General features: G+C 44.8%; 1 long non-coding RNA gene across 1 annotated transcript; it reads right to left on the bottom strand.

The window, feature by feature from the left end:
* Positions 1-1,666: 1,666 nt before the first annotated feature.
* On the bottom strand, positions 1,667-24,156 carry LOC141962307 (uncharacterized). The gene is made up of 4 exons (XR_012633912.1): positions 23,955-24,156; positions 22,175-22,270; positions 21,025-21,115; positions 1,667-2,210 (listed from the first exon to the last, which is right to left on the bottom strand). It is a non-coding gene; the product is annotated as an uncharacterized LOC141962307 (long non-coding RNA).
* Between the last annotated feature and the right edge of the window lie 328 nt (positions 24,157-24,484).

Here is a 24,484-nt window from a genome sequence, read left to right as displayed (position 1 = left end):
AACTGCCGAAAGTCAGCATAGCTTGACTGGAGTTGTTGGAGCTGAGCCCACGCATGGGAGCTGAGAATGAAGGTCACCTCCATTTAGCTGCAACTCCTTGAAAATGTTAAGTAAATGATCACAAAAGACAATTTTTTACTGGGCCTGTCGTGAACAGACACTGTTTGCCTGCTAGCAAACATCAATAGCAAGTGAGAAGAGAAAGACATTACAGCTGCATACAGTTTGATGTTCACTGGTTAGGAACCATCTGGTCATCTCCTCCTAGATTGCTTCTGGCTCAGCAGTGGAAATTGCCAGCTCTCCTGGCTCTCAGTCCAGCCAGACACTCAGGATTTAGGTAGAATTTAATGGCTAGCTGCAAAAGCTGGGCTCACCAAAGCCCTCCTTCGGCTGCTGACTGATCTAGACTCCCTACACACCTGGTCTCCATTCCCCAGGAGGCTCCAGTCCTCCTGTGGTACATGCCCAGAAGTGTCTGCAGCAGCCTGAAACCTATCTCCTGCCTAAATTGTAGTCAGATGAGGGCAATAAACACCTCCCTCCCCTGAGGGACTATATCTGACAGACACGCTGCATGCAGCCAGCCACAGCATATGGATAAGGTCTCCTCACAACAGGCCACTTCCACACAGTGCTGGGGTGGGGCTGGTCTCACTAGCCCCTTTCCCAGCTACAGTCACACTCCACCTTTAGCTTCCCACCTCTCCCTGACTACATAAATCTCGTATTCATTTGAAACAGAAGCATCCCTCCCCTCTTTTTCTATCTGTACCTTTAGCATGGTGGTCAGCACAGCCCTGTGGGTGATGCAGGTTTGAATCTTCTCCAGCTTGGCTCCAGGCATGAAGGGCACTGGGATGAGACTCCTGCCCACTGTGCACATTCTCTGGACACTTGTCCCACGCACAAGTCCCTGATAAGCGCTGCTGACTCCTGGAGTATATCTCCCCTCATAAGAAGGCTGTGGATCATAGTCAAAAACACATGCAGGCCTAACCTCAGAACTGCACATAGCACCATAAACACAATCCCAATCATCCCAAGCAGTGTTGTTTTGCCATATGGCTGCTCTCATAATAGCTATGGGAAGGTCTTCATCAAACATACAAGTTACTGTACAGTAACTGTTCATGACTATGTCCTTTCTCTGTGGTAACTCATCATCCAAATTACCTTATTCCAGAGGAACAAGGGGAGAAGACAGCTTAAGCTTACTGCACAATATAACGGTGACTGCTGAGGAGCTCTTGCACCATAATACAATTTATGCCAGTTTGACCATTTTACGCTCATAACTAGCTCAGACACAGAGAATTCAACTTGGCCCATCAGAAAAGATGGGATTTGCTTATCACCTGAATTGCACAGGACACTGCACAAGAGAGCACACACATGCAAACTCCCGCTGCACTTCCCGCTTTTCTCCTTCCTTTTGCCAAGCCAGCTATCTTGATAAAAACTATCCCATCCATCCCAACGAGGTGTGAAATTTGAAGCATCATTGCTCCCACTGACAAAACTGCACACAAGACTCTTCCTAGGTAAATAAATAACTAGATAAAACAAAAAAGGACTGATGAAACATTAACCATGAACAGTCAGAATGACAAAGTCAGCACACACAGACCAGAAAGACTCTTAACACAACATTGTCAGTTGTACGCCATTTATGTATTTACCATAAGTGTATTCAACTACCTGCTCAAGATGAAAAAGACTAATAAGGTTGTATTTTTCTCCATAACTGGACCAGGTTCCAGCTGAATCAAGCTGTTTACTAGCCAAACACTTACACAATTTTAATTTCTTGTTCTGGGGTCCTTAATACTGTCTTTAGGTGCAAGGCACATTGGTGGCAGCTCACGACCCAATGTTGTTGGAAGCCAGAGAGGTCTTAAGACTATTCAAATTATCCAATGTGAGCACAAGAAGGAGGCAGCCTGTACTTTAGCTTCTGTCCAGGGCCCCTGGAAAGTTAATCCTATCCAATTACACTACTGCTTTTTTTTTCCATAGAAGAAATAAACAGTCTTTTGTACTAAACATAAGGCTGCCTTCTTTTGAAGGAAGATTTATCATCCAGGACAAATTCATGAGTTCATTCCATTTTTGTCCCAAGTCTTCAAAGCAGTGTTTTTACTTCATGATGTAGTATCAGTTGATGCAGCCTCTGTTCCAGACAGTCCCTCAAAGAGATCCCACTTTTCCTTAAAAAAAACAAAAAAAAACAAAAAAAAAAACACAAAAAAAAAAAAAGAGAGAGAGAGAGAGCATGAATGCAGATTGTCTCATCAGTTACTTAAAGCCTGCACACCAAATTCCACACATGCATGTTAGAGCCATGCAAACACCTACGTAAGGAGCTAGGACTGGCTTCCCTTCAGACCACAAACACCAGGAACGCAATGGGGCTTTGAGCAACCTGGTCTAGTGGAAGGTGTCCCTGCCCATGGCAGGGGGGTTGGAACTAGATGGTCTTTAGGGTCCCTGCCAACCCCCAAACCATTCTGTGATTCTATGCTATGACATTGTTCAACGAAGAGAAGTGACTGGTGGATGACAAAATCTTCTGTGAGTTGCCCAAGGAGAGGACCCAGCTCTGAAATAAGAAGGATGGCTCAGTTGCCTTCCCCACGTCAACAGGGACTCTGTTGTACTGAACTGAAACCTTGAACTCATTACAATGTCACTCTGTCTTTGGATCTGATATCCTGTGGGGGAATCTTCTGGGAATGTATTTTGGTTCAGACTTGGGTCAAGGAGAGTTGACTTGACCTGAAAATAAATCCAGGCAATCTCAAGCTGAAGAGCTATTGACTACTGTTTGCAATACAATAAAGTGAGGAGATCAAACTCGGCTGAAACCCAGGGTTAACATAAATCCAAGGAGAAAGGGGAACATTCATTCACCACCATGACAAAGGGGACATTTTTTGCATTGGCAGAATTCAGAGCAGGGACTGAAAGCACTTCCCAGGAAGCATTTTCAGTGTTACATATGGTTAGTGTGTGCTGTTTAGCTGTGCTGATATCTTCAACAGACTGGCAGTAAGATAAGAAGTACACAACAGTACACGTGGGTGAAAAAGATTTTGGGAGGGGGGTTTGTTTTGTTTTTTAACGTCACTAGATGGAGTTCCTCTGCTCGCACACAGGGCAGCTTTTGTGAGATGTATTTTATATGGATCCCCAAGGAGAGATCTCAGCAAACGGGCTCTGAGCTCTATTGTGTGCACGTGTGCGTAATAATTCTCAGCAACTTTTGGTTTATGGTACAGGAGAAATGCTGGTTGTACTCACTGCAGCTCCAAGATGAAATTCTGCTCCTGGCTTATGCTAAGGGGAGTTGTACCATTAACTGCATTGAAGCTAGCCTTTCTCCTCTTTCAGGAGCTTTGGTTTTTTCATGTTTGTTGGACATAAGCAATTTTTCAACCAGCTGATACTTCGCAGGTCTGTCCTGCAGGGAGCCTGAAAGACACTCCCTACCCATGCTGCCACAGAATGAAGTAGAAAATCCCCCCCTGCAACTCTCCTCCTTCCCAGACCTCAGATCCAGAAGCAGCAGTTTGACTCACCAGCCCTTTGCCCAGACCCATAACACAAATTCCACTCAATAAATTTTCCAGCTTCTCAATGTGGCTGGAGCTGCTGGTTGTCCAGCAAACGTTCAGGAAGATCGTTTGTCCCCCCAGCACTCAAACCACACTAATTTGCTAATTTTAACAAAGTTAATGCTTTAAGAATGCAAAGCTGTCCTACAAGGATCTAATGCATGCACCCCCAGAACAAGCTGTGGATAATAACAGAACTAGTGATCCTTAGATATCACCTTTTAACATGCCTGGTTAGGGTCCTCAGAGCTACCCTCAGCTTGAGCTTGCATGTGTTTCCAACCTAGAATAGCTGGTTCATCTCAGGATAAATATTAAATAAGGTTTAGTCCTGCTGCTGGCATCCATTAGCCACTCCATTTTGCAATAAAAATCTGGTCAAATCCCTCTAGTCTTCCCACACTATCCCCTTCTCCCAAGCATGCAAAGGGATAGACACCTTCTGTACTTTTCCAGGAAGAAGCAGAGCAGCTCAGCTCACTGCAGTATAGATATGAGTGGTGCTGCACCCAGGAGCCCTGGCAACACGGACAGGGCAGGAGCTTCACTGAGGACACATCAACTCAGACAAGCCTGACCAGGGTAGCTGCTTTCTGGAGATGAAGGCAGTTTCTGTGGTAAGGCATGAGCACCACATTCCTCATTTGAGTGCAACTATTTCTAAACACAGCCCAGGAAAAACTGCATATTTATTTTTTTTTTATTTCGCTAAAACCCATTTTATTAACCAACTTGTGCTCTAATGTAGATGGTCCCTTTGTTTATGGAATAAATTAGGCTGCTTATTCCCATCTCCCACTGTGATTGCATGATTTCTGGTCAGATTGTATAATGTTTGATCTAAGAATGAATAAACTCCGCTAAACAAAGCTGCAATAGAAAGTTGAATAAGTCAAGACTCCAACCTCTCTAGAGTAAAAAAAAGGTGAGTTTGACAAAGTAACTTGCTGAGAGAGCCTGGGAATCTTTCAGATGAAATAAAGTATTTTAAGAGGGACTCAGTATTCAAGCTCAGCACTTTGCATCTGCACCCTTTAAAACTGTCAGGAACTTCACCCCTGACTCAAGTGAAATCTTTGCAAATTGGGATTTCTTTTACCATTGTGTGAAAATTAACACTTTCAATTGCAATTAGCAGTACCACAGCCCTGCTCACGTTTTGCTCCCAAAACAAGTTTCACATGAATATTCACAGCCTACCAATGCCATCGGAAAGGAACTTTCTAGTAAAGACCTTCCCGACACATATGTCTCCTCCAAATCAGGAATGAGAGAAGAAAAGCACGGATCAGTCTCCGTGCAGTGGCTTTACAGGTAGGTGCCCAAACACTGGTCATCTCAGGGAGCTCTGGGACAATCACTTCTCATCTAACCTATGGTGTAGTCGGGATTGCTCTGCTGAGGACTGGTCTAGGGGTTATCCACGTGAAAGTGCAAGTATTTTTTAATGGACACATCTTTCCTTCACAAAAAAGATCCACCATCTCAGCAGCTCAACTTCTCAACCCCTGTCTTCCCTAAGACACACCTTTGCAGGACCAGCTTAACCACTCCTAGTCATGGTTAAGTCAGTTCCACCTAGAACAGCAAAAACACGAGGAAAACCAATCCTGGAGATTTCCCACCCATCAGCAGAGGTCACGGTGAGGAGATTCACACAGTCTTTTATCCACTACCTGCCCCTTCTCTGCTAAGGTATCAAGTGCATTGGTCAAAGTATCTGAGCCCTTTCTGCACAACGTGGCAGCTAGCACCAATAAAACTAATTGGAAGGAGAATTATTGATTTTAATGGAGAGGAAATTAAGCAGCTCTTTTAATGCAGCAGTCCTCAACTTAAAGCTGTGGCCCTTTCAACTCCATCTCTCCCAAACTGGTGTAATTATGCTTGAAGCAGGACAAGAAATGCAAGGAAGAGAAGTCACTAAGGAGAACAGGTGAAAAAAAAAAAACCCCACAGTATTACCTCACAGACAGTCACATTTCAAAGCACACAAAGAAACCCCTAGTGAAGCAGTGGAAGCCAAGCATTCCCTCTTAAATGCATAAAATGTTACGAGCTCACTTACAAGCCTTCCCAGTGCACGCTGACACGCTACCAATCAGACCTGGACCAGAGACTCTGCCTAGAACTTTAAAAAAATACAAGTAAAATATCATCCCCTGGTGTTGTTCCATCCCCAAGCCAGTTGGAAGTCTTCCACAGAATTCTGATGGGTAGTGTTACATATGATTTACCAGAGAGCTGAAAGGGCCACCCCACTCCACCCACTGCAGGCAGGATGGCCCATTCTCTCCTCCTTCTGCAGGATCTTTCATATCTAGGGTCTGCTCCATCACCTTTCAGCTGCACCGAGTTCACGAGGCAGAAAAGAAAAAAGAAAAGTAATTGTTTTTCAAGTGTGATATTACTGACACTTGACAAAGTGAAAAAGCAGATTCCCTGAGGGTCCTATCCACTCACTAAATAGCCAAAAAAAGTTTTCCTCCACCAAAATAGCTTTCAAATGAGAGGCGAGAAGGAAAACTGGAGCTGATCTCAAGTCTACTGGCATAAATTGGTGGAGCCCTTGCCGTTCTCACGGAAGCCAGGAAAGCAGAAAGCAGGGAACCACGCCCCTCCAAGTTTAAAATATTTATTTAAAACTGGATGCCAGGAAGGTGAACAAAAAATAACGTTTGAAAGAAGAGGATGGCTATTTAAGAGACAGAAAGAAAGACTGTATTTACAGGCTCATGGGATAAATTTAGCATGTCTCATCTGAAACAAATTGAGAACAGATTAAGAACCCAAAATGAAACAAACACCTAAGCCATTTATTAACTCCTGCTTGAGGTATTAAAGGAAATTCAGTTTTAAAAGCAAGTTGCAGATGGCTCTGGAAAATGCCTTCTCCCTTTGTAGAGAATTTTTTAAGGACAAATCAGGTACTAAAGTTCTCACCAGCAGTCGTTTTGCTTGGCTGTCTTAAAAGCAAACAAATAAACAAACAAAAAACCCAACAATGCCTTGTGTTGGCCCATGGAAACTTCAGACTAGTCCTGTAAAATTCCCTGGCCCACCAATAGAGCTGGTGGGGAGCTTTTCAACAGGCAGTCTTTGGACAGAAAAAATGTTTTCCGCAGAAGAAATGTCAGGTTTCACAGAAATATTTGAGTTTTCCTGAAGGACAAAAATTGAAGGAATGACATCTTATTTTACCGGCAAGGTTAAATCATCATTTGGTCTAGATCAACTGCTACTCCCCACCCTTTGTGGGTGAAGCTTTCTGCTGGAGCTTTGTTAACATGATTCATCCAATTCTCTCCCAAGAGAGACATTGCTTCATTGGCATCCCTCCTGTATCTTGAGAAACACAGTCCAGCCAGAGAATGGAGGCAGCTGCTCCATGCGGATTACTTTTTTCTTGCGCAGGCCCATCATGTTTCTTGCACAGAAACAGGAGGAGTTAATCATGTTCTTGACACAAAAAGGGAAAGATACATTTGGGTTTTAAGCCAGGCTGCTACGATGAGAGTTAAGATGCTGATGTCAACCACAGCAGTGTAATCAGCACACACCCACAACTGGCTCCAGAAGCAAGGGAGGGTTATTTATGAATTATTACATGAAGCCAGGAGACGGAGCTGTGAGCAGCAGGACTGCCACTAGGCCAGCTGCAATTTCTGCTGGTTGGTCTAAATCCTCTGGATTCCTGAACAAGCTATTAATGGCCAGACGGATGAAAGCAGGGTCAAAAGGCACGTCCAACAGGTCTGCAAGATCTTCACCAAGCAGTTAATTGTTCCAGGCAAGAGGCCCACACATCAAAGGTGACTAGTCTTGCAAAACAGACATTACACACACTTTTGGGGTTTTCCTGATTTTTCAAGGCAGACATTTTGTTTAATTCTTCAAGATTTGGGCATGAAGTATTTATTAGCATGAACAGGTGATTGGTTAGCAGGGACAGCCAGCCACGATGGGCAAACATCTGGAGCCCACTACCAGTCGCTTCAGAACAACTTCCTGTGCAAGTGAGGATATGCTGGGAGGTCATAAGCAAAATGAGAATGAATTTAAGGAGTCACTGAGACTCCTAACATGCACAGTCGGTTTGCACGGAGCAAAAGGTACTGCTTACTGCGTCTGTGCTGTATCAATAATACTTTGTGATTGCTGAGGAGTTCAGGGCAGGTCAAGATGCCACAAACAATTCCTTTGCTACAGAGATCAATGTTCTGCTGTGACTGGTGTTTACTTTATGCCCTGAGCGATACAACCACTACTAGTTCTGCATCAGCCAATATAAGCAGAGAGGGGGGTAACGCTGATGATATCTTAACCCCTCAAGATCTGTTTTGTCAAAGGACCGCCATGCCCTGCCTTACCTACAAGAATTTGCTAGCATTCAGTAAGTGTGCCTGCAGGAGCGGTTAGCTAGAAATCCCAACATCAAGCCAGAAATAAAGACTACTTCTCTATCTTTACTTACTAAATAGCAATCTCTTGGCCTTCCCACTCAAGAAAAACATACCCTTCTAAGATTTCAACCAGCATTTTCCTCCCCGTAACAAATCCACACAGATTAACACAGAATTCAACAGGGGAACACAGCCAGATTAAGTGGCTACAAGTATTTCTGAGGTCACTACAGTTAAAAGCTACATAATACAGATGATAAGGAGGCACTGGGAAAACAAAGTGGCAGTTTAGAGGAAAGACTGAAGACAAAACAGCACATCTGATGCTCTCATTCAAAGCCTCAGATTGTCAATATCTTGGGGAGCTGTTGCACAGGACTGCTGAGCTTCAAGGCTCTTGCACTGTAAAATCCTTTAGAAGTCAACAGAGCACTCTTCCAGCAAATTTCATGCTGGGCTTCTCTCAAATAATGTAAAAAAAAGCCATTTATTTACTCTGAAAAATTATCTGGGATGACATAAACCTCCCCTCACCAGAAAGAGGTAACTGAGGCTTTTTCATCCCTTGCATATATTTGGTCGCAGAGGTCTTCTCCAAGTTACACGTGACACATCACACTTTGGAACAGTTGCTTTTGACATCCTTTAGGACCTGATGCTACCAAGCTCAGTATGAAACAGCCTATCAATCACTTAATCAGAAAGAGGATAAAACAACACTACTGAGAGTCAAAACCTGCTGCATATAATACAAGTTATTGTCCAAGCCAGCCAAGGTTAGACATGGACAAACACTCTTATCACCAAATGCAAAGCTGTACAGTTTTAAAACACAGCTGATCTCACCCACAGAGAACCACACTCCTTGAGAAAAAAGGCTCACCAAGCCTTGCAGGGGAAAAAATGAGCTGCTCTTTGGTTCCGCAGCTGAGAGTTCCACCAGCAGCAGTTATACTTGGCAGAGACAGTTTTCTCCACAAAGCTCTCTGCTTCTCAGAGGAGCTGCGAGGCCGTTAAATCCTTCACCTCTACCTCATCACCAGGGCACATATTAACACAAATTGGGGGATGTAAGCACTGATGCTAATCCCTCTTAACAGTTTGGCTTGCACCTGCCTAGGTTTTCATCAGATCAGGAGAGCAGCTAACTTCAGAGCATGAGCCACAATACAGCAAGGAGAGATTACAGTGGGGACCCCAGAAGGAGGATTCAAGAAGCAAAATTACCATGTTTATAACCTTTGCAGGAGCTTCAGTGGCACACGCTTGCCACACAGGTTCAGGAAACTTTTAGACTTATTCCTATCTTCCTTTCCTCCTTCCTGCAGATAATACAAGGGTTTTCAGGCGAGCCTGGTGCATGTCAGTGCCATCTGGAAGGACCCTCATTCCTGGGTATTTACAAGTGTTTTATTGCACAGTTGAAAAACATGAGAAGAAATAAATTACAAAGCATCTTGAATGATCATACACTCCCATGAGGCACTTAAGATACTTACAGGAATAATTTACAACTGCATTATAAAATCCCTTGTCCTTTAAAGCGATGTTGATGCTGCATAAAAATATAAATCAATATTGCAGAGGGCTTTCAAAACTGCTATTACTTCAGCCTTATGATGTCCAGGTTAAACGTGGGGGTTGCGTGCCTAAAAACTAGCTATGTTCTTCCCTTCTGCGGGCTTGGCTGTCAAATCAAATTCAGAAATAGCTTCAAAAAGGGTTCAGAAGATGTAGGCACACCCCAAGAACCTGAGAAATTGTGCTTGCTCTTACAGACACAAAGCCATCTGAACTACTGAGGAGCAAGAAAGCTTTAACACATGGAGAGTTATAGGCTTTTGGCAACAGGGAGCTATTGGCAGCTGCCCAACTCATTATGCCCAGCCATCCTTTGAAGGCTATCATTTTGTGAAACGGAAATCAATACCCCACACACTGCTACAAGCTGAGCCAGGGGGTCATGACATTATATCACCAGCAAAGCAAAGAACGAAGGGCTACGCTGGCAGCCCCAGGCACAACCGGTTCCCCCTCAGCGCAGGATAAGGTGCAGGTCAGAAGCAACAGCTCTGGCTGATCCTGCAGTCCGGAGTGAAGGAGGGGAGCCAGTAACACAACACCTCCAGGCTACCGCTGCAGATCTGGGGACTATCAGGGAGCCTGGACTGTGGTACCTCCGGGCTAGCGCAAGGGCAGATGCTGCCAACGGGCATTTGCGATAGCTCTGCGTTGCCAAGCTGACAACATCAGTCCGGTGCCAGACCCATGGCTCTTACACACACTGCCTCCACTCAAAACCAACAACTTAATACCAGAGCATTCCTTTATCATTACAAGCTGCAAAGCAAATGCACCTTTAAGTGAAGCGGTTTAATATTGATCAACGTGAGGAATGTGTGTTAGCAATGGATGAAAAAAAGCTTTAACCACATCCAACAGGATGACTGTTGTCCAAGTCTTTGGATCTCTTGCCCTATCAAGACACTACACTGACCCGCTGGGCTTGTATCCCTCAATGCCAGAGGCCGGCTCCAGCCGCTTTTCCTCGTTGTCTAAGAAATTATCACAGGAGAGTTCATTAAATTAGACCTCAAAAATGGGGACGTCAGTCCTCCAGAGGAACAAAGCCTGCCTCATGAAAGCTACTTCACTTCAGCCTTTGCTTTCGCTGCACAAGGTGGTTTTTTTTACCCTGAGGATTTATATCAAAGCAAGACACTAGTCAAGACACAGCAAGCCACTGTAGTTTTTACCTCTTTGTAGCTTGTCAAGGTGAATGTCAGTGGAAAAAAATCTCAGAGGTGACCAGGCACAGAAATGGCCATCTAAAGTTACATACCTCAGTACAAGAAAAATAAAAAATCCACCCCTATGTTTTTAGTAAAAGCAAACCTGGCCTCTCTCAGCAACAGGACTTCATTTAGAAATCAGCAACAGGAGCATAATGAGCTGCACAAAGCCAGCCATCTCACACCTCGCCATTTCTCCCCATGGACCAAAACCTCTCTCAAGATCCACTGCCTTTTTACGATCTGAATGAATACAGCCCATCCCAGGGACACTGGTACCTTTCAGTCACCATCTGCATTTTCCTCTTAGCTGGCCTGGTGAAAGATTATTTTTAAGGCAATGTTTCTCAGGGTAGCTCTAGCATCTTATGGGATTCGAGGTACACACTGCAGACTGCTGATCCTGCACGCAAGAAATAACAGGGGGAGGATGTATAGGGATAATATTTGTACTGAATGTATGTTTTTCAAGAGCGTACTTAAAACCCAGCTGTGTAAGCAAAGCAAGCAAGGAGAAGTATCTCTGGTGAAGCCCAGCTCGGCAGCATGTGCGCTGGAGGTCAGCTCAAGAACAAGTTGGATAGTGGACTAGGGAAATTTAAGGCTCTGGACAGCATGCTCATTTTTCTTGCTCCTCCTATCCCTGACCCTCCCTGATCTATGCAGTCTCTCAGCTTGCAAAACAAACACGGGGCATCCCCCCAAAAAAAGCCTGCAATGATATGACCACTTTAAAAAACCTTACTGAGCCCAGATTGCTGCACTTGGCACGTTCAACCTACCTGGAAAAGAAACTAGTGCCCCAGTGAGATGTACTGTTTGCGTTGAGATGATGCTTCCATTTAAGCAGCCACCTCTTACTTGGCCCACGTTGAAATCCCAAGGCTGACAAGATTAGGGAGAGGAGATGACAGTTCTCACTTCACCACTCCCCTTAGCATCTTCCTCTGAAAAGCCTGAGACTTATTACATGCCCAAAACATATCTTGCATTTGCTCTGGCCATGAAAAGAGGCAACAAATTGAGAGATGGAGTAGAATGGAGGTTTTCTAAAAGAATCAGCCTCATAAAACTTTCAAAAGTTGCAGCTGATGTACCCACTGGATAGATCCAAGCCATTACTAAAAAAGCACTTTGAAGGCAAACAGTTCCATCTAGAGAAAAAACTACATGTTGCATTTGGATGGACAGCATATGTTTTCACAGGCCTATGCAACAGCTGTTCACCTAGACCATCCATCACTCCAGCTACTGAGGCATCCCAGGAAATGTGGTCCAATCCTTCCTTTTTCCTCCTGGATAATGCATTTATTCTGAACTGAAAAAAAAAACCCTAAATATCTATCAGCTTGAATGACTGCAGGGTTTTATCTAAAACATTTCCTAAACGTCTTCACACAGCAAGAGGGCTGAGGTTTTAACTTCTTACTGTGCATTAAATTAGTATTGCAACTCTGAAATGAAGACACCGTAAAAAAAGCTAGTCTTAATCCATTTCTTCCCTAACTCTGTGTTCAAGGGAAACTACAGAAAGAACTAAACCAAAAATTTACAGATAAAAACCTTATTTAGCTTTATGGAGGGGTAAAGTTCTTCATTGCTGGACAACTATTTGGACTCCGACATTTCCTTACCGTGGCTGATCCAAGAAAATCTGCAAAATTTTCCTTTCATTTTCAGTCTGGCTACGAAATGCCCATGATACAGAGGATATCAACACATCTGTAAAATCTCCACCCTTTCTGGCCCTCACCAGCAAGCAGAAATTGTCAGAAAACGAGAAAGAAAATGAGGGATTGATTCTTGGCTGAACTACAATTAACTTGTAGCTTTTCCTTAACTTCCAGAGCTTTATTACACAGATTTTATTGGATGAAATCAATTATACAGTACACTGGAGATAAGTTAGTGAATTATCTTTGCTTATGCTAACTCCTATCACTTCGGGCTGGGTTTTGCCTGGCAGAGGAGATGGGGAAAAGGTGTGGTATTTAATGCCATTTGTTTAAGCAGGAATGTGCCTCCTTATTCCAGGACAGGAATATGGCTGCAGGGAGGCTTCCACACAGGACAGCCAAGGGCAGAGTGCCTCGTGACCCTCACCCTTGACATCTGGATGCAAGTCCCGGCATAGCCTAACAGCAGCAGTGCACATTTCCTCAGGTGTTTTTCCAGTACACAGAAGCTTTTTGACATTTTGAACACTGGGAGGGGTGGGAAGATGTCAAATGTCTTTTGGAGCTTTTGGTTGAGTTGTTTTTTCCTTGCTGGGCTGATGATTTGGTTTTATTATTAACAGTTCTAGTTAATATAATACCAGCACCAGAATACCGCAAAAGTGTATGACAGAGCCAAATCTGCTTGTGCAAGTAGAGAGCAACTGTTTTCCTCTCTTCTAAAAATGGTGCATCCACCCTAACACAGCATCAAATGCTAGAAAAAAAGGACAGATTTTCACAGCTGCTGTTAACCTACCTCATCCTGAGATTCTTGGGAACTAATCACTTCTGGACAGGAGGGAGAGCCTTATAGTACTCACTTGACACTGGACAAATCAAAGACAAATCCAAAGGTTTCACCTGATTTCCAAAGGGGACAATTATCTGTTAATGACCCTTGCTGCAAGGCACACAGTCACACCAAGCTGGACACAAAGTTTAGAAAGCACAACAGCACTGGTGCTGGAGACAGGCGCCACCTCTCCTTTAAACTTCATTACTCAGAAACTGCTAACGAAGTGGAGACCAGGGAGAGCAGCACTCTCAAACTCCATCCTGCAGAATGCCAAGTACTGTGGTCCTGACCCAGCAAACATGCATGTGAAACAGCTTTCTCATGCCACTGGACACCAGGCATAACATACTGCAGGATGACATTGCTGATGACACCAAGTGCCTCAACTGCTAAATCTGGAAGAGTGTCCAGCTGTCCATCATCAGCTCACTGGATCTGACACTCAGAAATCTTTTAAAAGAGAAGAAAGTGCTCGAGCATCCAATTTTTTGGACCAAGCTTTTGGAGGCTTCCTGCATGGCTTGATAAAGCAATACATTTCCAGAAAAAGAAAAACCAACCAAGCAAAGTCAAAACCAAGGTATTGTTTGCTTTAGAGCAAAAGAACCAACCCCCAGAAGTGAAACATTATCTTGTGCTTCTAATGGGCTGGATTCCTGTCTTCACTTTGCTCCTAAGGCTCTCCTCCACTGAGGCTGGCCCCTGGCTGTCTCTGGAGGGTCCTCCTCTGGCCACATGAAAGGTTTTTCACACCCCTCTATGGCACCAGCCTTTAATACAGCCTAAAAGTCAGACCAATATTTAGATCCCTTCCTGCTAGATCCGAGTTCAGGCTGCCGAGCTTCAAGTCTCCAACACAGACAGCGAGCCTAAATGTACCGTGAAGAGATCTGGAAACAGAGGCACTTAGGTTTTTCATAAATGGAGATTTACTTAATTTGAAAGTCAACATCAGATTTCTCCCATACCTAAAGTAAATACTATCCATCAATGGAGGAAGCATGGGAATTCTTTTTCATAAAAATAAACACACAAGAAATTTAAAAGATACAGCCCTTAGCTTTTTAAGCATCGTTTTTAATAAATTTCGTATCTGCCCATTTTCTGGCATGGAAATGCACTAGACTGCAAAAAAAAATTACTGCTCCAGAGCTATGCAGCCTTCTTCTCCAGTTTCATAGAAACGATGCTGAGTTCAAACTGCCCAAAGTGAGACACACCAGGGAAGTTCCTGTAGCTTGGCACTGCGTAGGTCCCTCTGCCAAGCGAGTTCACTCCTACCCACAGTGTCCTGCTGGGGCATGTGTAAGGGGATGAACCAGACAGACCAAGCAGGGTGTGGGGAGCAAGCCTGAGAAAGGGATGGAAATTTAAAAAATTAAATAAGGGAAAAATCAAAGCTTCCTGACCAGCTGATATCAAATACCAGCACCAGCTGGTTGCTAGTGGATATAGTCCATACAAAAACAAGAGGTCTGGTTTCTGTAATTCACAGCTAGAATGAATGGACTAAGCCCCACAGATGCAATGACTAAAGCTGCCTTTGCAGAAAGCATTTGCAAAGCAAGCCGACTCTTCTTTCGACACGCCAGCAAGGGACACCTGCTTATCACCAGCGCTTCTGCGCTGGCCAAGGACAGCGCGTGATGGTACCCAGTGCCAGAGGCTGGTGCCCAAAGACAGGGAGCGGCTGCTCATGTTTCTCTGACAGCAGAAAGTAACACAAATCCCAATGGACTGCACTTACATGCACCCATTCTCAAGTTTTTCAACCTCATTTCACCTACTACTGCACGTTATTCTTATACATTTCACCTTCCCAAACTTCCCCACTGTCTACAACAGCATTTTTCACAGGTCCCATCTCCACGACCTTTCTGTTATACTGTTCCCCCACCTGTATATATGAATGTCACCTGTAAAATACAGTCTCAGTCAGATCTCCCTGACCTGCCTGCACCATACAGAAATTCCTCATGCTAACATTAGACATGCTTGAATTAGCAAGGAAATGAAAACAGACCACAGGAATTAAATGGGATAGGGGAAAAGATGGAGATGTAATGCTAAGTGACTGTCAAGTCACAGCCGGCCACATCCTGTTAGCCATGTTTGAGGGTTCTTCGTGTCAACACAACACCTCTGGGGCAAAGGAATAATCCTGTGTGCCCAGTCCTGCAGTACCTGGGGCTCTCTTGTTGGACATAGGCTCCTTCAATACATCGGCAATTCTGTGGCTCCATCGCTTTGCAACAGAAACACCTAGAAACCACTGAAGACTCAATCCTGTAAAATCAATGCTTTCAACAATGCTTTACGAAGTTATTATGCAATTTTGGGAAAGGAGTTCATAGGAAAGAATTTTGTTTGGTATTAAAAATTTGGCAAGTTCTGATAAGTTATGCAAATTCCTGAAAAAAACAAACCCAAACCTGTTTCCAAAAACAAGCCTGTTTTCCCCATTGCTAGTTCTAACACAAACACCAGGAAAGAGTCCAGCACTGACACAAGCAACTCTCTTACCTATCTCATAAAATGGCTGAAAATGAGAAAATAATTAATTTCCTTTTCTCCTAATATCTCCTCAGCCTCCTTTTGTGCTTGAGAATCTCAGGAGACAGTGCAGAGGTGAAGAGAACACCAATAACCCCCTTTTAAGGTTGAGTAAATTGAGGCATTGAACAGTTTGTGATTTACCCAAGCAGAACCATAATCCCAACTTATTTGCATGCGAAATACTGTCTCCCAAATTAACCTAGCCAGTTGAAAATATGACTCTGTGGGGGGCAAGGGGGGAACTGTCGTTTAGTATATGTATATTTATATTTCCTAGCTCAAGGGGGTATAAAACTATTTCCAATACTCATTATGCCCATTTCATTAATGTATTTTTAACACTGTGGTGCAGTTTAGCATTTTTTCATGGCTAATGCTCTTAATAGCCCATTCCTCCAAGCACCCCTTCACAACATCAAGAGCTGCAGGAGCAAAAACCATGACTAGAAGAGAGCTGGGATCCTGAACATGCAGGTTGGGCCGCAACAGTGACTCTGCAGCAGTCAAAGGAAAAAAAAAAAAAAAAAAGAAAAATCAGTCTGTGGCTCTTGGTAACTTAATTAACTGAGAAATGAGGAGGACTTGATTCCCAGAACAGACGATTTGTTCCCCGCCACATAAACTAGAAAGGTCTCTTATGTTAGGGGACCTTCTATCAGATGTTCCTCCTCTCTCCATACTGTAGTTTTCAGTGTAATACGGAAAGAAATAAAAGTGACCACCTTTAAAATAGCTCCACAGAATATAATCCTGGGAGAATACACTCAAGAAACATTAAAGGTCAGATAGCACTTAGGGACATAGTGTAGTTGGGAACTGTCAATGTTAGGTTAATGGTTGGACTAGATGATCTTCAAGGTCTTTTCCAACCTAGATGATTCTGTGATTCTGTGAAATATAATGAAATGCAGAGTTACAGATGAAACTCCCTCCGTATGAGACTGGACCAAATTCAACCCTGCTACAAACCACCCGGCAGATGAACCTGGCCAGCCATGGCTCAGATCTCCCGTCATAATGAAAGCTTGTCCATGGTTTGAACCCAGCAACAATTAACCTTGACAGGGGGAGATAAGAAGATTCAAGTTTCAAAGAACAGAGTTTACTGGGGTTTTGTGTGCTTTCATACGGCTTTGATTATTATTTTAATGCAGTTGTTTGTGGTTTAATTTCCTTTTTTTTTTTCCTCCCCTTAATGGTCACATTGAAAAGATAAAAGTCTATGCACTCATAGCAGGAGCCAAAGGATGGCTGAAATCCAGCCTACCTTCACCCCACTGCACTCATCTGATATGCTTCCAGAGAAGGGGGAAATCAGACAAATAGATGCTGTGGATAGTTTAGGACTGAATCGCTTCAGACTTTTTGGAAAAGGGAGATCTCATTAGGCTAAAAGGAAAGCCAAAAGTAGTTATGAGAGCGCTCTTTTAGGGGACTAAAATAAGAAGCCAACAGATCTTTACATACTTCCCAGCAGGAAGCCTACAGTCATCCGTAACACTGCTGAGAGCCCTCCACACTTGGCAAGGTTCCCACTCAACCACCTGAAGCTCATCCACCAAGGTGCAACTTTGAGGAAGGAGACTGAGTGCCCAGCAGAGGTGTTCAGATAGCAGCTGAGAAGAGAGTTTTGGCTCCCAAGCTTCAGCACAGTTTCACTTGACAGCAACTGAGGGTACATCTCTGCTGCAGATGGTGAAGCTGCAGATGGCACAGGCAGTCCTAAGCTAACTTTAAGATAACTAGCAGTCACTGCTGACAGTGGCAGCAGAGTTCAGCATGTGTGCTGAAACGCTCCCGAGAGGCTAAGCAAGTAGTTGGGCCGTTCGCCCAAGTGGCTGCTGCACTTTTATCGGTACCAAAGCTAGTTAAAGCCAGTTCACCTCATGTCTCCAGGAACCACAAAGCCACCGCAGCTCCTGCATCATAGAGGAATAGCTGCATCACTTCTGTTCTCACCAGCTGACGTTTTGATCTTGCTGATGTCTTCAGCAGAGCTCCATCCGACTGAGGGCCAGGAGTTTGTTCTGTACCTCCGTCTCTCCTTTGAAGGTAGCAGTGATATTCACCCTCCTCGAGGGCTGTTAATGAGAGCATGTTCTCTAGTTAGGTGGAAGTACGGCTCTGAAGCCTCTACCAGAGCTTTTCCAGACAATGCAGCCACAGGAGGTCTTTAAATAAGAGGAAAGAATCAAAGATGGGGAGTGACCTGGTCAAATCAGCTAGGGAAGAAGATGTAGGGGGGAGGTGGGAGAGAGCAAGCGCACTGGAAGCATTGCAGTTTTCTTCCCATGTCCATTGGACAGCAAATCACAGTGGCATAAGAGTTCACAAGTGCTCTCAATATTGGCAAATATCACATAGAAGGGCTTGTCATCTACGCTGCCAGAAAATGTACCATCAGCATAAGAGAAAAGCAAAATATAACGTAATAGAATGCATATCTATATGCTATTTATAACCTCTCCCAACACACATGCACACATCTGTGCCCTCACCGTATTTTCTTGGCTGCACCTATGACCCTGTGTGGCATTCACACAGCATGTACCAGCCATTAAGTTAAACACATGGACTTTCCTTCTCTTATCCTAAAATTAACTTGGAGGACACCTTGCTGGAGGTGAGGGGAGCAGGGGAGGAAAGAGAAGCAGGGGAATGAGAAGGACAAGTTTTTTGCCATGAAGCCACCACTAGAGCATTTAACAGCTGCCCAGTGCAGTAATGCAAAGATAGCCTAGGTTGAGCTGTTCCTCCCCAACACACGTCTCCGATGTTATGATGAGGCTGCCATGCTGCTTTCCTGCCACATCCTCCCATACACCCTACTTCCATATCTCCTCCCCATGGCAGCTCTCAAAGATACAACCCACCCACATTCAAGTAAGGCTGGGTCCTCTTTTATCTACAGTGGCTCCTCAAGACTTTTTCCTGTACTTTTACGTATTTTGTTCTTTGTTGACATGCTGTAGGCACACTCAGTTCTCTCCTTAAAACTCCTGCAGTTTTCCAGCTTCATGCTAGGAGCACCATGTACTCTTTGATGACCACATTCGGCCAGAACCTGAGATGCTTTTTTCCCAAGGGCTGTATAGAGCCCAGGACTGCAACATGGCTTTTAAAGCATATAGTTCTCACTTGAGACCATTATGCTAAGTTAAAGCAGATCCTGTTTTCTAAATATCAATCTTACAATTATCTGCTATTATGATTTAAATTACCTGGCAGAGGAGAATGGGAGTATGAGGAGAGCAAGCCAAGGATGCACCTGGCCAAGCCCTGCAGAAAAGATGCACAGACAGAACTCAGCTTCTCTCCCAGAGCCCAAAAGGTCCCCAAACTCACAGCTGAATCATGTATTATTTCAGACTTTCAGCCACCAGATCACGGGACAAAGGCACAAGGGCATAGTAATAAGCTGCATTCTGACCTGCCCCAGATTTTTTCAACTGGAAAGCTACTGCAAGGACTTTAGGAAAAAAAACCAATGCTCCCAGTAACACAGAAGACCCAGGTCTTAATATGGTCTGGCTCACAGCAGGTCACCAACCTTGGACAAAACCTGGTTAGAGGGGGAAACCCTTTCTAGCAGCCCAGCAGTCTCTAAAAAGGAAAAAGAAATGGAACATCACACCTCCAGATAAATAAGACACACTAACAAACTGACTGCACACAGCTCCCAAGACATAAACAAGACATGGGCACACTTGACTTTTATGAAGAAATTGTTAATGGTTTAGTAAAGACCTAAAGAAATAGCTCCTGGGGCCAAATCACCAAACCAGGACTACTTAAATATACCACAGCTTGTGAAACCTTGCAGAGCAACGCTCAGACCTGCTGCTGAGCACGGGATGATTCAGCCTCTGCCACATCCTCCCCTTTACAGCTTTAAAGTGCCATCCAAGCACAGATTTTTTCCTGCTGTTTGATGCTTTCAGAGTGTCGACCTGGTAATGATATCACATCTGCTAGCTATTATCAGAGGAGGAGAAAGGCTCTCCCCTCTTCACTTCCCCCCATACACAAGCTGGTGTGAACCCAGCGCAGCACGGTGTTGTGTCTGTGAGAGCTGAAAGCCGTCAGGCTATAATTCAAACAAATCAGATCTAATCACCCTTATCAGAAGGGTGATAAAGTCAGCAAAACTGAGAGGCTACAAAAACACAAGCTGGGGCGGTATTTGTTGATGGGCACAGAAAGCCAACACCTCTGAAGAGGTGTTTTCTGATAGAGATCCCACCCCACAGAGGACATCAGATCACAGTGGGGCACTGCTGGAGATCAGTCTCTCTGCAGGTTTTCTGTCACCTTTGGCAGACTGAAAAAACATTATTTCCCAAACTCTGTTGCTAGAAGAGGGGTACAAGACACAGAGGGCTGTGTTCCAAAATCCCTCATGGCTCCTAAATTTTGGACAAAGTGGTCACAAAATCACTAAAGAAGGACTTACACCATGCTGGCCAGGTGCTTAATAGGTGCACTGATGTCCAAACAAAACACATGAGACAGATCCAAGTGCTGTGGAGATGACCACGAGTCTTATTTTGTTCACACACCTCCCCAGCCCAGAGCTGGACCCTGACACAGGCACAGAGCTGGAGATGAGGGTTTTCTGAGACCAGGACCACACTTTAGAAGGTAATACAGTCCTCGATGTTCAGAGGAGTACTGTGGGGCTGTAAGCATCGATCCTATATCTGCACGTAGCAGTATCCCACAGCTGGTTCTCCGTTGCCTGGTCAGCAAGCCATGGCCAGCCCCTGATCCCCAATCAGCCAGCTCAACAGCACCATATGTAATGGGAACAGTCCTTGGCAGGATTGCTGCCTTGAGCTGCCTGTACTTTCTGACATTTGGGTTGTGGTGACATTTTTCTGGTTAAGGCCAGCTCCAGAGGAACCACCTGGAGTCCTTGGCCAGCTAAAGAAGAACCTCTGCCCTCATATGACTCACCTTCCCATCACAGAAGAGCCTGAGAAGCATTTAGGGGAAGAGCATTTTGCAGGATGAGAAGTATATGAGTACGCAGATGGACAGGGAACTTCCTGACACACGCCCCGTAACTGTCTGTTAGTCACGACGGCCACTGAGCCCTGACCTCCCTCCAGCGAGCATGACGCAAAACAAAGCTCCGCTTACCCATTTCAACACTAGCAGCAAATGTCACACAGCGATGGAAAAATAAGGGTTGGAAAAGTCCTCGGGAGGTCACCTCGTCCAGCTCTGTGCCCTGTGGAAGAGTCAGCACTGTATTATCCCCATCAGGCACACATCTAACCTATTCTGAAAGGCCTCTGGTGATAAAAGCAACATATTCTAGGCTTCTGCTATTTATATCATGATTTTGAGCACTACTTGAAGAATGGAGGGCACAGAGGGGAATAGCTACATAAAGCTGAACATTGCATTACAGAAATGTTGCAGGACTCGGGGAGGGAGGGGGGGAAGATGCTGAATAGATAAGCATATCTCAGCCATATGTCAAGTGCAACACGTAAGGATAGGACCACCAGAAAGGTAACAAGGGCATGAGAGTGGAGTGACCAATGTGGCCAGGCCACCTGGTAGGACCATGACATCTGGCAGAGCCAGCAGGGACCAACACTCCTTCGCTGTGCAAGGTGCAGGTACAGACCACAGTGCTGCCCGGATCCTGCAGCCGCTGCCTCCCACAGTAGCTGGGCCTGACATCCTTCTCGGGGACTAAAAAAACCCAGATAAATAAAAAATAAAGTCGTGTTCTCAGCTGCACGGAAAGGGGTGTCTCAGCAAGATGAGGGTCTGGTCATATTTACACAAACATTCAGACTGTTGAAAAGAACAGTGGAAACGCTTTGCACAAAATCCCATTAGCAAATAACGGGATTTCTGGGAGCACCATCTGTGCAGCACATTGAACACTCGCCCAGAGCACGGAGACTAAAGCACGTTGCATATAGAAACCCAGACAAAAGAATATACAATAATACACAAAGGCAGGGAGAGCACATATAGGATGGGGAAGAAGCCAGAAGAGACGTTTTCCTCCCCATCCTCACAATACCCGAAATCCCACTGCTTTCACAGCCTCCCCACAATGGTTCCTGAGGCATCTCACGTCCCTTCTGTGCCCACTGTGAGGCCCCCATGATGTTGTCACAGAAGGGGAAAAAAGGTTTTATCATGAATGAGAATCAGATGGCAAACCAAAACCATTCAGTGCGAAGCAACACAGAGGTCTAGTACTAGAAATAATTTTTTTCCTCACCTTTCCAAGGAGGTCTCCCAGATTTCTAAGCCAAGACATTACCTGGAAAAGGCTCTGTCCCATCTGTGAACATCTTCAGCTCAACCTCAGAAGAAATGGCCATGGGAAAAGTCCAGGAGTAGCCACACTGGGGTAACTCTGAAACAAAGCAAGAGAGGACTTGGCCTGAGCGGGTTTGAGAACAACACAAACCAAACTTTACAAATCAGCAGCTTGAATGAGCCATCTCCAGTGACTCTCAAGCACCCCTTCACCTCTGTGCTTCTAAATGTCTCCCTCTTTGTCTGTCCTCCCAAGGGCTCTTCAACAGCATCCTCCAAAACAGCTATTACAGCAATTAGTGCAATTAATTGATTTGCATATCCCCAAAGCCCCATCATTAGTGCAACACAGCCAAGCGTGTTAGTGTTTAATAATATCAATCAACAATTATTCATAACATCCCGCCCCGGCAGACCTAAATATAGAGACAAGCATTCATGCGAAAACAAAAAGGAGGAAAAAAAAAAACCACGCAGCAGCTAAACAAAAGAATTAATTTAGAGCAGAATTAGGATCATAGAAACAAGACAGACAAGAGACAAGGTCAGATGTCTCGCTCCCAGTTCACATGTAACACTCTTAACCTGCCTGCTCTCAGTTACTTAGCTATCTGCAACTAAATAAAGTGATTTTCTCCTTGTGATGAATAGCCAGCAAGCCACAAGGAGCATATACACAGTGGGGCAGAAACAGTAAGAGACGACTTTCACAGTCTGTTGGTCCTGATTCAGGAAAGCACTTCAACAAAAGCTTGAGAGGGTCTCCATTCAGGACAACACTTAAGCACATGCTGAAATGTAAGTACGTGCTTAAATCCTGCTCCTCCTCAGGCCAGGCACTAGTAAGAAGCAAAGGCTACTATCCAGTTTTCCAGGCATTTTTAGAAAAACAAGCTGCACCTCTTAGGGACCATATGCTCTTTGCTAGACTCCCGGTTTGGAGCCAAAGCCCATTTGTTTAACACGTGAGCCCTCCAGGATACAAGTGGTCCTTTCGTGCTGGGATGGGAGAGCACGTCACACCAACACTGGAGCTCGGGGGTACCATCTGCATGGGAATAGCGTACAACAGCACAAGCCAGTGGGAAAACTAGCATCAAGGCTGCTCTTTATCAGTGCAATTTAAAGGGTCAAAAACTAAATTAAGGCTTTAATTAAACCTGGGACCTTGCTCACAAGACAGGCGATTCTATTAGGGAATTGCATCTAACAAAGCTGTAGCTCAAAAGAGCCAGAAACCTGTGCTACTGATACAAACCTGCCCCATTACACACAACAAGAGGGAGACACAACCACCTCTCCTCTCCTCTTGTCATGGGACCTCCTCCCCACAAGTATGGGAACGAGGGTTGTTTAGTCTGAAGAGGAGGCCTGAAAGGAGGTTGCAGAGAGCTGCGAATGAGTCTCTTGAACCAAGTAACAAGCAAGAGGACAAGAGGGAATGGCCTCAATCTGCACCAGGGAAGGTTCAGGCTGGATATTAGGAAGTATTTCTTTCCAGAAGGGGTTGTTGGGTGTTGGAATGGGCTGCCCAGGGCAGTGGTGGAGTCCCCATCCCTGGAGGGGTTGAAGAGTCGGGTTGACCCAGTGCTGAGGGATCTGGTGGAGTTGGGAACTGTCAGTGTGAGGTTCATGGTTGGACTGGATAATCTTCAAGGTCTTTTCCAACTGAGATGATTCTGTGATTCTGTGAGATAGTCTATGGTCTGTCCACACACTACATGTACCCAGGACCAAGGACTCTACTGTGGGAGGGTGAAGACCTGTACAAGGAGCCTTACCAGAAGGTACATTTCCTGGCTACAAGCCACACAACGCAATTTGAGGCCAGTGTGGCACTACCACCACTGATATGACTCCACATCCACGAGGACATTAAAGAGTGGACAGATCTTCACCATCCAGCATGTTTTCACATGGCTCAGATGTCCCCAGATCCCCCACAAGCTGCTTCATTGTTCATTGTTCACTCCAGCGAGGGTCTCCAACACCACCTTCAACAGCAGAAGAAGGTGTCAGACTACATGAACGTAATTAACAGATACATTAACACATGCGCTGATCAAGCAAAGAGAACAGCATCTTGCTTTGAAACAGCTGCCAAGCAAAATTCAGGCCTTCAGCTCCTCTGCTGGTACAAACTGACAAAGTACAGCGAGCACCAAAGGCAATGAGTTAGTTTGCACCACTGGAGGAGCTGGCATGACCGTGGTGATCCAAAGCTGCAACCTTGTTGCGAGTCACAGCTTTTCACCAAGTCAGCAGAGTCCTGCTCTGACAACGTATCTTATTTACAAAAGAAATTAGGCAA

This window comes from Athene noctua, chromosome 7 (genome assembly GCF_965140245.1).
Source record: "Athene noctua chromosome 7, bAthNoc1.hap1.1, whole genome shotgun sequence".
Taxonomy (NCBI): domain Eukaryota; kingdom Metazoa; phylum Chordata; class Aves; order Strigiformes; family Strigidae; genus Athene; species Athene noctua.
Note: the sequence above shows the minus strand (reverse complement) of the source record. Positions and strands in the feature narration are given on the sequence as shown.